Genomic DNA, 14,662 nt, shown 5'->3' on the forward strand with positions numbered 1-14,662 from the left:
CTCTCTCTCCATGTCCCTCTCTCTCTCTCCATGTCCCTCTCTCTCTCCATGTCCCTCTCTCTCTCTCCATGTCCCTCTCTCTCTCTCCATGTCCCTCTCTCTCTCTCCATGTCCCTCTCTCCCTCTCCCTCTCTCTCTCTCCCTCTCCCTCTCTCTCTCTCCCTCTCCCTCTCTCTCTCTCTCCATTTCCCTCTCTATCTCTCCATGTCCCTCTCTCTCTCTCCATGTCCCTCTCCCTCTCTCTCTCTCCATGTCCCTCTCTCTCCCTCTCTCTCTCTCCATGTCCCTCTCTCCCTCTCTCTCCATGTCCCTCTCTCTCTCTCCATGTCCCTCTCTCTCTCTCCATGTCCCTCTATCTCTCTCCATGTCCCTCTATCTCTCTCCATGTCCCTCTATCTCTCTCCATGTCCCCCTCTCTCTCTCTCTCTCCATGACCCCCTCTCTCTCTCTCTCTCCATGACCCCCTCTCTCTCTCCATGTCCCCCTCTCTCTCTCTCTCCATGTCCCCCTCTCTCTCTCTCTCTCCATGCCCCCCCCCCTCTCTCTCTCTCTCTCCATGCCCCCCTCTCTCTCTCTCCATGTCCCTCTCTCTCTCTCCATGTCCCTCTCTCCATGTCCCTCTCTCCCTATGTCCCTCTCTCTCTCTCCATGTCCCTCTCTCTCTCTCTCTCCATGACCCCCTCTCTCTCTATCCATGTCCCCCCTCTCTCTCTCTCTCCATGCCCCCCCCTCTCTCTCTCTCCATGCCCCCCCCCCTCTCTCTCTCCATGTCGCCCCCCCCTCTCTCTCTCTCCATGTCCTCCCCCCTCTATCTCTCTCTCCATGTCCTCCCCCCTCTCTCTCTCTCCATGACCCCCTCTCTCTCTCTCCATGTCCCCCTCTCTCTCTCTCTCTCTCCATGTCCCTCTCTCTCTCCATGTCCCCCTCTCTCTCTCTCTCTCCATGCCCCCCTCTCTCTCTCTCCATGTCCCTCTCTCTCTCTCCATGTCCCTCTCTCCATGTCCCTCTCTCCCTCTCTCTCCATGTCCCTCTCTCTCTCTCCATGTCCCTCTCTCTCTCTCTCTCCATGACCCCCTCTCTCTCTCTCCATGTCCCCCCTCTCCCTCTCTCTCCATGTCCCCCTCTCCCTCTCTCCATGTCCCCCCCTCTCTCTCTCCATGTCGTCCCCCCTCTCTCTCTCTCCATGTCCTCCCCCCTCTATCTCTCTCTCCATGTCCTCCCCCCTCTTTCTCTATCCATGACCCCCGCTCTCTCTCTCCATGTCCCCCCTCTCTCTCTCTCCATGTCGCCCCCCCCTCTCTCTCTCTCCATGTCCTCCCCCCTCTCTCTCTCTCTCTCCATGTCCTCCCCCCTCTCTCTCTCTCTCCATGTCCTCCCCCCCTCTCTCTCTCTCCATGTCCTCCCCCCTCTCTCTCTCTCTCCATGTCCTCCCCCCTCTCTCTCTCTCTCCATGTCCTCCCCCCTCTCTCTCTCTCCATGTCCTCCCCTTCTCTCTCTCTCCATGACCTCCCCCCTCTCTCTCTCTCTCCATGTCCTCCCCCTCTCTCTCTCCATGTCCTCCCCACTCTCTCTCTCTCTCCATGCCCCCCTCTCTCTCTCCATGTCCCTCTCTCTCTCTCCATGTCCCTCTCTCTCTCTCCATGTCCCTCTCTCCCTCTCCCTCTCTCTCTCTCCCTCTCCCTCTCTCTCTCTCCCTCTCCCTCTCTCTCTCTCTCCATTTCCCTCTCTATCTCTCCATGCCCCTCTCTCTCTCTCCATGTCCCTCTCCCTCTCTCTCTCTCCATGTCCCTCTCTCCCTCTCTCTCCATATCCCTCTCTCTCTCTCCATGTCCCTCTCTCTCTCTCCATGTCCCTCTATCTCTCTCCATGTCCCCCTCTCTCTCTCCATGTCCCTCTCTCTCTCTCTCTCCATGACCCCCTCTCTCTCTCTCTCTCCATGACCCCCTCTCTCTCTCCATGTCCCCCTCTCTCTCTCTCTCCATGTCCCCCTCTCTCTCTCTCTCTCCATGTCCCCCCCTCTCTCTCTCTCTCTCTCTCTCTCCATGCCCCCCTCTCTCTCTCTCCATGTCCCTCTCTCTCTCTCCATGTCCCTCTCTCCATGTCCCTCTCTCCCTCTCTCCCCATGTCCCTCTCTCTCTCTCCACGTCCCTCTCTCTCTCTCCATGTCCCTCTCTCTATCTCTCTCCATGTCCCTCTCTCTCTCTCTCTCTCTCCATGACCCCCTCTCTCTCTATCCATGTCCCCCCTCTCTCTCTCTCTCCATGTCCCCCCTCTCTCTCTCTCCATGTCCCCCCCTCTCTCTCTCCATGTCGCCCCCCCCTCTCTCTCTCTCCATGTCCTCCCCCCTCTATCTCTCTCTCCATGTCCTCCCCCCTCTCTCTCTCTCCATGACCCCCTCTCTCTCTCTCCATGTCCCCCTCTCTCTCTCTCTCTCCATGTCCCTCTCTCTCTCTCTCTCCATGTCCCCCTCTCTCTCTCTCTCTCCATGCCCCCCTCTCTCTCTCTCCATGTCCCTCTCTCTCTCTCTCCATGTCCCTCTCTCCATGTCCCTCTCTCCCTCTCTCTCCATGTCCCTCTCTCTCTCTCCATGTCCCTCTCTCTCTCTCTCTCCATGACCCCCTCTCTCTCTCTCCATGTCCCCCCTCTCCCTCTCTCTCCATGTCCCCCTCTCTCTCTCTCCATGCCCCCCCCCCCTCTCTCTCTCCATGTCGTCCCCCCCTCTCTCTCTCTCCATGTCCTCCCCCCTCTATCTCTCTCTCCATGTCCTCCCCCCTCTCTCTCTATCCATGACCCCCTCTCTCTCTCTCCATGTCCCCCCTCTCTCTCTCTCCATGTCGCCCCCCCCTCTCTCTCTCTCCATGTCGCCCCCCCCTCTCTCTCTCTCCATGTCCTCCCCCCTCTCTCTCTCTCTCCATGTCCTCCCCCCTCTCTCTCTCTCTCCATGTCCTCCCCCCCTCTCTCTCTCTCCATGTCCTCCCCCCTCTCTCTCTCTCTCCATGTCCTCCCCCCTCTCTCTCTCTCTCCATGTCCTCCCCCCTCTCTCTCTCTCCATGTCCTCCCCTTCTCTCTCTCTCCATGACCTCCCCCCCCTCTCTCTCTCTCCATGTCCTCCCCCTCTCTCTCTCCATGTCCTCCCCACTCTCTCTCTCTCTCCATGCCCCCCTCTCTCTCTCCATGTCCCCCCTCTCTCTCTCTCCATGTCCTCCCCCCTCTCTCTTTCTCTCCATGTCCCCCCCCTCTCTCTCTCTCCATGCCCCCCTCTCTCTCTCCATGTCCCCCCCCTCTCTCTCTCTCCATGTCCTCCCCCTCTCTCTCTCTCCATGCCCCCCTCTCTCTCTCTCCATGTCCTCCCTCTCTCTCTCTCTCCATGTCCCCCCTCTCTCTCGCTCTCAATGTCCCCCCTCTCTCTCTCTCTCCATGTCGTCCCCCCTCTCTCTCCATGTCGTCCCCCCTCTCTCTCCATGTCCTCCCCCTTCTCTCTCTCTCCATGTCCTCCCCTTCTCTCTCTCTCCATGTCCTCCCCCCTCTCTCTCTCCATGTCCTCCCCCCTCTCTCTCTCCATGCCCCCCTCTCTCTCTCCATGTCCCCCCCTCTCTCTCTCCATGTCCTCCCCCTCTCTCTTTCTCTCCATGTCCCCCCTCTCTCTCTCTCTCTCTCTCTCTCCATGCCCCCCCCTCTCTCTCTCTCTCTCTCTCATGTCCCCCCTCTCTCTCTCCCGGCTCCCTCTCCCTGCCCCCTCTCTCTGGCAGCAGATGACGTGGCATGTGACACACTGCATACGTTGGCAAGCAATGGTGGCAAGTGACACACGGCATCTGGTGGCAGGCGGCGGTGGCAAATTACATGCTGCATCTGGTAACAGGCAATGGTTCCTACTCATTCTGCATGATGGTGAGTTGAACTATTTCATTATATATTACAATGTAGCAATAGAAATAATGTGATTTGATCATCCTGACACCATATTAAGCATGATGTGGGGATGTTTTACTTGCTAGCACCAGCCATTCACCCAACAGATCACCCCCGCCGCTGAATTCCACGTCAACCCTAAGACTACATTCCCCCCCGGTCTTTGGAAAAATTGTCCCTGAATGGCAGTCTAGAAATGTAATCACCCTACCGGGGGACAAGGTGTCAATTTTCCCCTGGGTCGCTCTGATGCCCCATACAAAGGCCTCACCGCCTCAGATCCATCTCAAACTCAATAAGTACCCACATTGCGCAATTGTGAATAGTTTTATATACTGCTTTTGTGCATGTTTGCAAAATTAAAGTGGGCCACTCTGGGTGAAGTCCAGGGCCAAATTTTTGACCCAGTTCAGCCCTGCTCTTCGCTATGTGGGCCCTAGATCCAACACTGTTTAAAATGGACCAACAGAAGAAGTATTCCCATGATCACTGCGACACCCTCCATTAACCCCTCCAGCCCTACCTCTCTGCAGGTTCTGCCTGCCTAGTTTTAGTTTTGCAAAGTAAGACTCAGAGGCAGGCAGGAGAACCAGTGGCAGTACTGAAAGCTTGTGGCGCAATCTCAGACAAGGAGCTGGTGGCATCTATAACATTTGACAGTACTGTACCAATCCTGTGGCAAATGTTGTGGGTATAGGAACTGTGGCTCAGATTCTATTTAGGTATACCCTTTTTTCAGCAGAAACATGGGGGAATCCAACTCCAGCACTGAATGTATGTAATGGCAAGGGATGTTGGGGTGTGCTGGACGTTTATTGATGCTGGGTGCTGGGGGATCTATTATTGGTAGTGGGGAACTATTGTTGCTGGGAGAGAACTTATGTTCCCAGGGCCAATTGTTGCTGAGGAGGATGCACTGTTGAGGGAGTAGTCTATTGTTGCTGGCTGCTGAAGGTTCTACTGATGCTGGCTGCAGGAAGATGTTTTTGCTGGCGTGGTAATTATTTTGTGGGGGATCTATTGTTGCTAGTGGGAACAATTGTTTTGGAGAGATCTATTGTTGCTGACTACAGGGGACCTATTTTACTCCCTTACTATTAACAAATTCCATACAAATTACATAGCACCACAAAATGATATTTGGTTCCGAATTCTCTGAAAGGGGCGGTACTGGGAGGAGGGTAGGGGGTGGGATCAAGGGACAGTGCTTGGAAGTGGATAACTGATGGAGACAGGGGGAAACTTGGAAAGGTGGAGTACCTCTTTGAGAAAAAAAACCCTGGGTATACCCCTTTTCAGAAAAACTGTCAGAAAAATTAGTTGTTGAAGTGCCCAGGAGTGCACCAGGTCTTTCACAATTTTGCAACGCCCCTTCATTTAGACCAGCAGGTACTTATTCTCAGTTCTCTTTGAATTTCATTATGTTTGATCAAGGAGTTACACATTTCTCTAACTGAAAACAAATTTAATAAACAAAATGCCTCATTAAAAGTCATCACATTGCGTCCATAGAAGGCATAGCAGGAACAGACCCTATTTCTTATGAGTCCTAGGCAGTAAATGAATTACATTGTAGGTCAATATTATGAAGGCTATTATTATGTGATTCAGTGCTCTCAGCATGCTTGAAGACAGCGTGAGTCCTTGAAACTCTTTTCAACCCTTTGATGTGGCATTATTTCTCATTTGCTTGAAGAAAAGTTACATTAGGAAACCAGGATCCAAGAAACCGGTTTGTTGCTATGTAGATAGTGGCCAAAAAAAAGAAAAAAAGGTGCACGTGGAGGACTCATTAGACAACATGATTAGCTAAAGCTTAGTGAAGCACTGTGTGTATAAAAATATTAGAAATAAGGTAATATGGAAATGTAATAAATGCTTTGAAGTGACACTGTTGCAAATATTAAATTACCCAGAAGCTGTTCTATCTCTATTCACTGCTGAATGACACTGCTTTGAAGAGAAATTGCTCAAGTTCCTTCAGGAACCAACTGATGGAGGTGTTGATCTCTTGGTTCCCCCATTGTGCTCAGAGGTTATTCCTTCATTACTAATAGGGATGAGCCAAACTCCTGGGTTTGGTTTGAGTAAGAGGTGTAACTGACTCAAACCAAACCTTCCCATCAGTCCTGGAGCTTTTCCATTGGTCCCGGGGCCCTTTCCTCTGGTCTTGGGGGCCTTCCCTCTGAGCCCCGGGCCCTTCCCTTCAAGTCTATGGCACTTTCCTCTGGGCCTGAGTCCCTTTACTCACATCATGGGGCCTTTTATAATTCCCGGTTCACACTGCTGCGAATTGCAGCACACAAAGTCACAGTGACAAAGACAAGTCAAAACACATTTATTTCAATGGGGGCTCAAAAATGTTCCTGCACTACTTTTCTGTGACTGTGGTGCGATTTGAGTGCCACAGTCTGAAATGTTAAATCACAAATGTCCCAAGCAAGTTTCAAGGAAATCGCAAGCAAGTTTCATGACTTTGGGTTCACAGCAGTGCAAACCAAGCCTTACGGTCCCGCAGTGGCACCCTTTCACATATTCTGCAGTAGGCCCCCTTCCTGCCGTTTTGAGGGCCCCCATGGTGTCCGAATGACAGGGCCCAGTCTGACGACCCTGGCAGTTCCGCCATTGTTTCAAGTATGGTTGAACAAACTTCAACCATATGCTGAACCTGAACCCTATTGAAATCAATGGGAGCCAAACCCTTTCACATGTTTTGCAGTGGGCCCCCTTTCTGCCATCTTTGTCCCCCCTCCCATGGTGGGGGAAAGCTAAGGCTTAGTCAAGTGTGACCTTTGCGACCCTGGTATTTTCTCCACTGGTTTGAGTGTGGTTGAACAGACTATAAAGAAGCTCGGATGCTGAACCAGAACCCTATTGAAATCAATGGGAGCCAAAGCCTTTCACATGTTCTGCAACGGGCCCCTTCAATCTTTTCTCCCATGGTGGGGAGGAGCCAAGGCCCAGTCACAAGTGTGACCTTCATGACCCTGGTATTTCCTTTACTGGTTCGAGTGTGGTTGAACAAACTTCAAAGAAGCTCAGATGCCGAACCTGAATCCTATTGAAATCAATGGAAGACAAATCTGTCAAATTAAATATGCCCATTTTCTGCTTTAATAGACATAAGAGATTTTTTTTAAAAATGCACGGGGTGGGCACTGCCCTGGGGCAAATGTACTAATGCAAACAAAAAAAATGCCTGTTTTAACCCCAAAAAGTCTGCATCATCATGCGCTGCAAGCCACTTGTGGTGGGCCTCATTCACTTGAATTGGTCACTTCAGCAGGTGATACTGCCCACTGAATGCAACAGGAGGGATCATTTTTGCTCCATACCAGGGCTTTTTCTGAGGGGGAACACAGTTTCAGCATCTCCAGCACTGAATGTATGTAATGACAAGGGGTACTGGGGTGTGCTGCAAGGCTATTGATAATGGCTACTGGGAAATGTATTGTCACTGGAGAGGATATATTTTTGAAGGCGGGGGTCTATTGTTGCTGGTGGGAGGTCTATTGTTGCTGGGGAGGTCTATTGTTGCTGGGGAGGTCTATTAGTTACATAGTAGGTGAGGTTGAAAAAAGACACAAGTCCATCAAGTCCAACCTATGTGTGTGATTATATGTCAGTATTACATTGTATACTCCTGTATGTTGTGGTCGTTCAGTTGCTTATCTAATAGTTTCTTGAAACTATCAATGCTCCCTGCTGAGACCACCACCTGTGGAAGGGAATTTGACATCCTTATAGAACTAGTTCCCCCACAATCGGGGTTTTTAGGCAGCAAGAGACAGTAATAGAAGCCAATAGAAGTAGTATAAAAGGTATTTTAACCACTTGCTTACTGGGCACTTAAACCCCCCTCAGTCCCAGACCAATTTTCAGCTTTCAGCGCTGATGCACTTTGAGTGACAATTACGCGGTCATACAACACTGTACCCAAATGAAATTTTTATCATTTTTTTCCCACAAATAGAGCTTTCTTTTGGTGGTATTTAGTTACAGCTCGGAGTTTTATTTTTTGCTAAACAAACAAAAAAAGATGCAAAAAAAATAAATAAATAAATCATGTTTTAATAGTTTGTTATAAAATTTTGCAAACGGGTCATTTTTCTCCTTCATTGAAGTGCGCTGATTAGGCGGCACTGATAGGCTGCATTGGTGGGCACTGATGGGCTGCATTGGTGGGCACTGATGGGCTGCATTGGTGGGCACTGATAGGCTGCACTGGTGGGCACTGATAGGCATAGTTAAGGCGGCACTAATAGGCACAGATAAGGCGGCACCGATGGGCACAGATAAGGCGGCACTGATGGGCAAAGATGGGCACAGATAAGATGGCACGGATGGGTGGCACGGATAAGTGGCACGGATGGGTGGCACGGATGGGCACTGATAGGTACCACAGATAGATGGGACTGATGGGCACTGATAGGTGGCTCTGATAGGTGGCACTGCTGGGCACTGATGGGCGGCACTGCTGGGCACTGATGGGCGGCACTGCTGGGCACTGATGGGCGGCACTGGGGTGCAGCACCTTTGAGGCAGATTTTGGGTGGCACTGTGGGTGGCACTGCTGGGTGGCACTGTGGGTGGCACTGTGGGCACTGCTGGGTGGCACTGTGGGCACTGCTGGGTGGCACTGTGGGCACTATGGGCACTGCTGGGTGGCACTGACAGGGGGGCACTTACTTTATTTCAGGATGGCACTGCGGGTGGCAGGTGGGCACTGGCAGGGGGCAGGTGTCCGTTTAAATTGCTGGCCGTGATCGGGACTGATGTCCCGAACACGGCCGCCGGCGATCGGCTTTTTTTTTTTCTCCTCGCGCTGTCAGCGCGAGGAGGAATACTAGTCGATTACCGGCTCCGTTTTATCACATGATCAGCTGTCATTGGCTGACAGCTGATCACGTGATAAGGGGTCGGGATCGACCCCTTACACGGATCGGTGATCAGGCGAGTCTCACGGACTCGCCGATCACAGAGCGCGCCGCGCGCGCCCCTCAGGGGGCGCGCAGGCCGCTCGTAACCGGGACCACGTCAATAGACGTAGTCCCGGAAATGTGGGTCCGCTCTGTTGCCGTCATTTTGCAATAGCGCGGATCCCAAGTGGTTAATAATGATAATTGGTAAAAACAAACATGAGCTTCACCTGAACACTTGGATAACAGACAAAATCATGTATATAAAGTACATATAATGTCACATGGAAGTAAAATAACAGACACAACTATGTTACACTGTATGAGTAGATAACAGTGAGAGCATAAAGCTAACGCGTTTCGACCCCAGAGGGGGTCTTCTTCAGAGATGGTGGTCTGTTAAAAGAAAAACAAGATTACACTGAATAAATAAATCCGGTGTTATACATATTAGGGATTACCCAATATCAATTTAAAAATGGTTTACCCAATAATGTACTTCCAGGTAGGTAAGATGGATTGTAGTGCTTCAGAAGAAAGGTTCTCCCATAAGGCAATATCTCAATTTCCTTTACACATCTTGAGTGGTGCTTGGTCCGTATGTATTGCCAAGATGCCAGACGGAAGAAGAGGCAGTGTCATACACCCACTGACGTGACTCACGGGAGGTCACACTATTGCCTTGCCCCCCGGAGGAGGAAACTCCGGGGGGGTAGGTGCGAGTAAGGGTACACCGAAGATATGGCGGGTCACACCTGCAGCAAAAACCCAACAGTGGCAAAAAATTAATTAATTAAATAATTGAAAGCAAGGATTATTTAGTGTTGGAGACATGGAGTGCATACACCCTATGGGGATAATAGTATCATATCCCCGTTATGTATGCCAAGGGTTGTGCACATGTGCACATATACATATACACACTTGCACCCCCAATTGTCCAAATGTCCACATAACATGCTTTCTGAAACCCAGACAGAGAGAGAAAGAAGAGGGGGGGAAAGGAGAAACCACGCCTGGGAGTCCAAGAAGCCTAAGAAAGAGGGGAACAAAGGAAAAAAGGAAAAAATGGCCAGGGATGAGTGAGTGTGCAGATGTGTGTCAGTGTGTGAGCTCTAATATACAGAAAGGGGGGGACGGGAGAAAGAGAAAAATGGAGAAGAAAAAGAGGAATAAAGGTGATGGGAAGTGGACTGTGTGAAAGCGGTATGAGTGTGCGCTTAAACAGAGAAAGAAAAAGTGCGCAAAGGAATGGTGAGAAAGTGAAAACATGAGTAAGTAATAGTATATGCGGGTCATACAACAAACAAACAAAAAGACACCGCATGTGAAAGTGTGCAAAAACAAGATGCGCTAAACTGGGTGACAGTGGTGAGGGACATAATCAATAAGAGTGTCAAGTGCATAATAATATATACATATAAAGAAAGTGTGTGAATGTGATGTGTGGGAAAATACCGCACCGGTGTATTAGCGTCATTGGAATAGCCAGGCGGGTGGTGAGGTTATTACCTGAATTGTAAGACCTAATAGGAAACTGTTCCAGAAGGTAAAGATGAGGGACGGCGACTTAGGCGTTAAACCACAAGTGGTAACTGGCGCAGCCCCTACAACGTATTTCCTGAAGTCCGATCTGTAAATTAGTTTAGATCAGTCCTCATATTGAACAGCCAATAAAAAGGGCTTGTTTTGGTGCAGTATATCACCAAGTATAGGTCAAGTACAAAGGGGAAATAAGTGCTCACCTAACCACGGGTACAGGTTTCTTTCCTCCTGGATGAATATACACCTCCTATGAATGAAGGCTCGTATATAAAGCCTGGAGATTGGCTGCAGGTGCAAACGCCCACCAATCAGTCGGCGTATCCAAACGTGTTGGCTGCCTGAATAGGATCAGCCTCGTGTGGCCGCCTCGGCGTCCTGGAAGGCCGGAAACCGGCCCCGAAATTTCGTCACTTCCGTTGCAAAAACGTGGCGTCACAACGTCGCGCACGTCCGTTCGAACGAACGGACGCGCGCGAAGTGTATGTCACGCACGTTCGCCCAAACGAGCGGACGCGCCCGAGGTACGCGCCCGGAAGTGTCCGAGGATGCCACCGGCAAGGGAATGTATGTCCACCATCCCTCCACAAGGGGGGAGGGGGAACCAATGGAGAGGCCTGTCCGTAAAATACAGGCAGAAACCCCTCCTGCCCTTGCCGGGGAGTCAGAGCAGGGGGCAGACACATTAGCCCCTCCCTCCCTCTGCAATTCGGCAAAGGACCATTGGAGATTTCGAGGGAAGAGAGACATATTCTCACCGGAAGAAAAAAAGTTGTTATAAAATAAAAATTAATATTAAGCGATGTCAAAAAGCCGAGACTAGCCAGGTACCCCCTAAGTACCCACCCAGGATCTTCTAGAGGATAAAAAAAAAAAAAAAAAAATGAAATTAAAAGGAGGTTGTGCTCGTGAAGGGGAAGAAGATCCAAGGGTGGGGGAAAAAGAGAGGTAGATGGCAGGTCGGGGCATACCATCACAAAAAGCCAAGTGGAATTCACCAATCAAGTTGTATAATTCCATAGTACTCTTCAAAGTTTAATGGCATCTATTATCATGTAAATATAAGTCTCTATCAAGAGCCTGAACGGAGCAAATATGCAAACTAAAGTAAAATGTACATCAATTGAAACACATGACAGTTAAACACATGGTTTTTCTGGGTAATTATTGGTATAAGGATACATTGCATATACAAAACAATCCAGAATAATCTGTTGACGGATACAGAAAAAGAGCCTGAGATGTAATGATGAAGGGAAAAAGGGAGAGGCCCGGGTAGGGGAAAGGTAAGGCCCCCACTACAAAGCAAGGGAGGCTTTATTGTGTTCTTCCAGAGGAAAAACCTTTGAGGAAGGGGGCAAAAGAGATCGATTCGTTTAAGCCCGGGGCAGAGGTGGCGTCCAAATTGTGTATCCACCTCTGTTCCCGTTGCAATAAGACCTTGTTCCAATCCCCACCCCGGGCCGGTATGTGTATGCGATCTAAGGCCACAAATGTGAATTTCGGCATCTTATAATTATGTACTGTTACAACATGTCGACCAACTGGCAAATAATAATTGCCGATTTCCATACTGTACCCGTGTTTGGATACGCGACGGTGGAATTCCTGCTTGGTTTTACCCACATAGTATGCCCCACATTCGCACTCCATAAGATATACTATTCCACGTGTTTGGCAGTTTACAAAATGAATAGGTCGAAAGATGCCACCATTTGGTAGGCAGAAGATCTTCTCCCGTCTAATGTACTTACAGCATGAGCAATGGTTGCAAGGAAAAGAGCCAAAAACTGAGCAGTGTTTGGATCTCTTTGCCGCACTCATATACTCACTTTGCACTAATCTGTCGTGCAGTGATGTGGCCCTCTTAAAAGAAATAGAGGGACGTGTAGCAACAAGACGTCCAATTTTGGGATCATCAGTTAGGATGGGCCAATATTTTTGAATAATGTTGTAGATAATGTTATGTTGTTTGGTAAAGCGCATCGTGATCCTAGGTAGATTGCCCATAGGGTCATCGCGTGTCTTTTTGGAAAACAGAAGATCCTTACGGGGTAGGGTTACCACCTTATTAAACGCCCTCCGCAAACATGAGCGGCTGTACCCGCGTGCTAAGAATCTAATCTGAAGTTTATAAGCTTCTTCTCTGAAGAGGCTATCATTAGAGCAATTCCTGCGAAGACGCAGGTACTGCCCATATGGTATGGACTGTTTCAAGGCGATGGGATGGAAGCTGTCGGCATGTAGCACCGTATTGCCCGCTGTACTCTTCCGGTATAGTGAAGTGTAAACAGAATTTTCTGGGGTGCGGCCTATAATGACATCCAAGAACGTAATGCTCTGGGTGTCATGCATCATGGTAAATTTTAAATTGTACTTGTTTGTATTGATACAAGATTCAAATTCCAATAAAGCCGTCTCTGATCCCTCCCAGATGATGAGGACATCATCGATGTACCGGCGCCACATAGCAATGTGACGCGTGTACCCGACAAGGCCCTCATCACCCAGGAGGGATTTTTCCCACTCCCCCAGGTACAGGTTGGCGTAAGCCGGGGCACAACACGTACCCATGGCCACGCCCTGCACCTGGAGGTAGTGGGAATTGTCGAATAGAAAAAAGTTATGATGTAAGATGTAGTTCAAACCATTTGCGATGAATTCATTCACCTCACATGCATATTTACCGCTGGTTTGGAGTAGGTTCCGTATCACTTCAACCCCACAATTATGTGGGATGGAGCTATATAGAGCCTCCACATCAATGGCCACCAGAATAGACTTGTCAGTTAGGGTATAATTTTCGATTGTCTGTAACAGATGTGTCGTATCCTTCACATACGAAGGCATACCTGTGACAAATGGTTGCAAATATGAGTCGATGACTTTGCTGAGATTTTCAGCTATTCCACCTCTCCCCGAGACAATCGGCCGACCGGGTGGTCGTGATTGACATTTGTGGATCTTGGGTAAGCTGTAAAAGGTAGGTACCCTAGGATGTTTCGTTCTGACAAAGGCATGTTGTTCCCTTGTAATGCCTCCCTTAGTAAGAGCTGTGTCAATGAAATCATAGAATTTATCACAGTAGGTCTGTATTAGTTTATTTGAAATGACCTTGTACCATTCTTTATTGTCTAAGATATCTTGACACATCCGTACGTAGTCCGAATTATCCATTAGGACTACGTTCCCCCCCTTATCGGAGGGTTTTATTGTAATGTTGGCATTTTTTGTCAGCATATCAAGGGCTTTAGCTTCCTCTTTGTTTAGATTGTCAGGATCCGATTTCCTATATGCCAATTTACAGATGTCCCTAGCTACTAATTTAACAAATATGTCAATATTTGAGTTTAAACTCAAGGGAGGAAATTTCCCAGAGGGTTTCTTGAAATTATGCTGAATTTTATGTGTGGATTCATCAGCCTTTTCGAGTAGCGCTTCCAAGTCTATTTGGTCTATAAGGTCCACTGTGTTGTTTTCTTCGTATAGGAGTGTTAAGTCCCGTAGGGCCTTAAATTCCCTCATACTAAACCTTGACCAGTCGGTAATATCGATGTCAGTAGTGCTTTTTGTATGCAGGCTTTTTAGTAAGAGCCTGCGTGCAAATAGTTGGATATCAATAATGGCCCCAAAGGGGTCTAGGTTTGCCTGTGGGCAAAATGTCAGGCCGCGTGCCAGAACATCACTTTCAACCGTAGATAGTGCATAGGACGAAAGATTAATCACACTGAGTGATTCACCTGAATCCGTGTGACAAATGCGTCCAAATTTCCTGTTCCCTTGTTTGAATGGGGTGAGGGAAATCCCCGTTTCGGGTTTGAAGAACTCTGACCTAGTTCTAGGCTGGGTGCTACAATGTCCCTAGCATATCCATTAGATATCCCATTGTTACAAATAGCCTCGATATTACGATTAGGTTCCCCTTGGAATATCGGGGCATCCCTTTCTCTCCCACTGCGTGACCCATTGTCACATGTGGAAGTGCCTATGTCGTCGGGGTATTTGCATGGAGCTTCCCCAAATGCAAATGCCTCCTGTGCATCTGTATGCAGATCCCGACCGTTCTCGGGTCTCCCTGTTGGGGTGTTATCGGTAATGCGTTTTTTAGTGTTACCTTCAGGGGAATCTTTATTACTACGGTTCCTTTTAAACTTTCCCCGTGATTTTTGCACCTGTTTAGTTGGTTCATTAGGTTTAGACAGGTCCTTGGGTTTATTTGTGTTCTTATTGGGAGGATGTATCTTTCCATTAACATTCTTTTTGGATTGTGTGTTAATACTCCATTTATA

The sequence above is a fragment of the Lithobates pipiens genome, unplaced genomic scaffold, assembly GCF_037356315.1.
Source record: "Lithobates pipiens isolate NorthernLeopardFrog02 unplaced genomic scaffold, aLitPip1_a1.2 Scaffold_23, whole genome shotgun sequence".
NCBI lineage: Eukaryota > Metazoa > Chordata > Amphibia > Anura > Ranidae > Lithobates > Lithobates pipiens.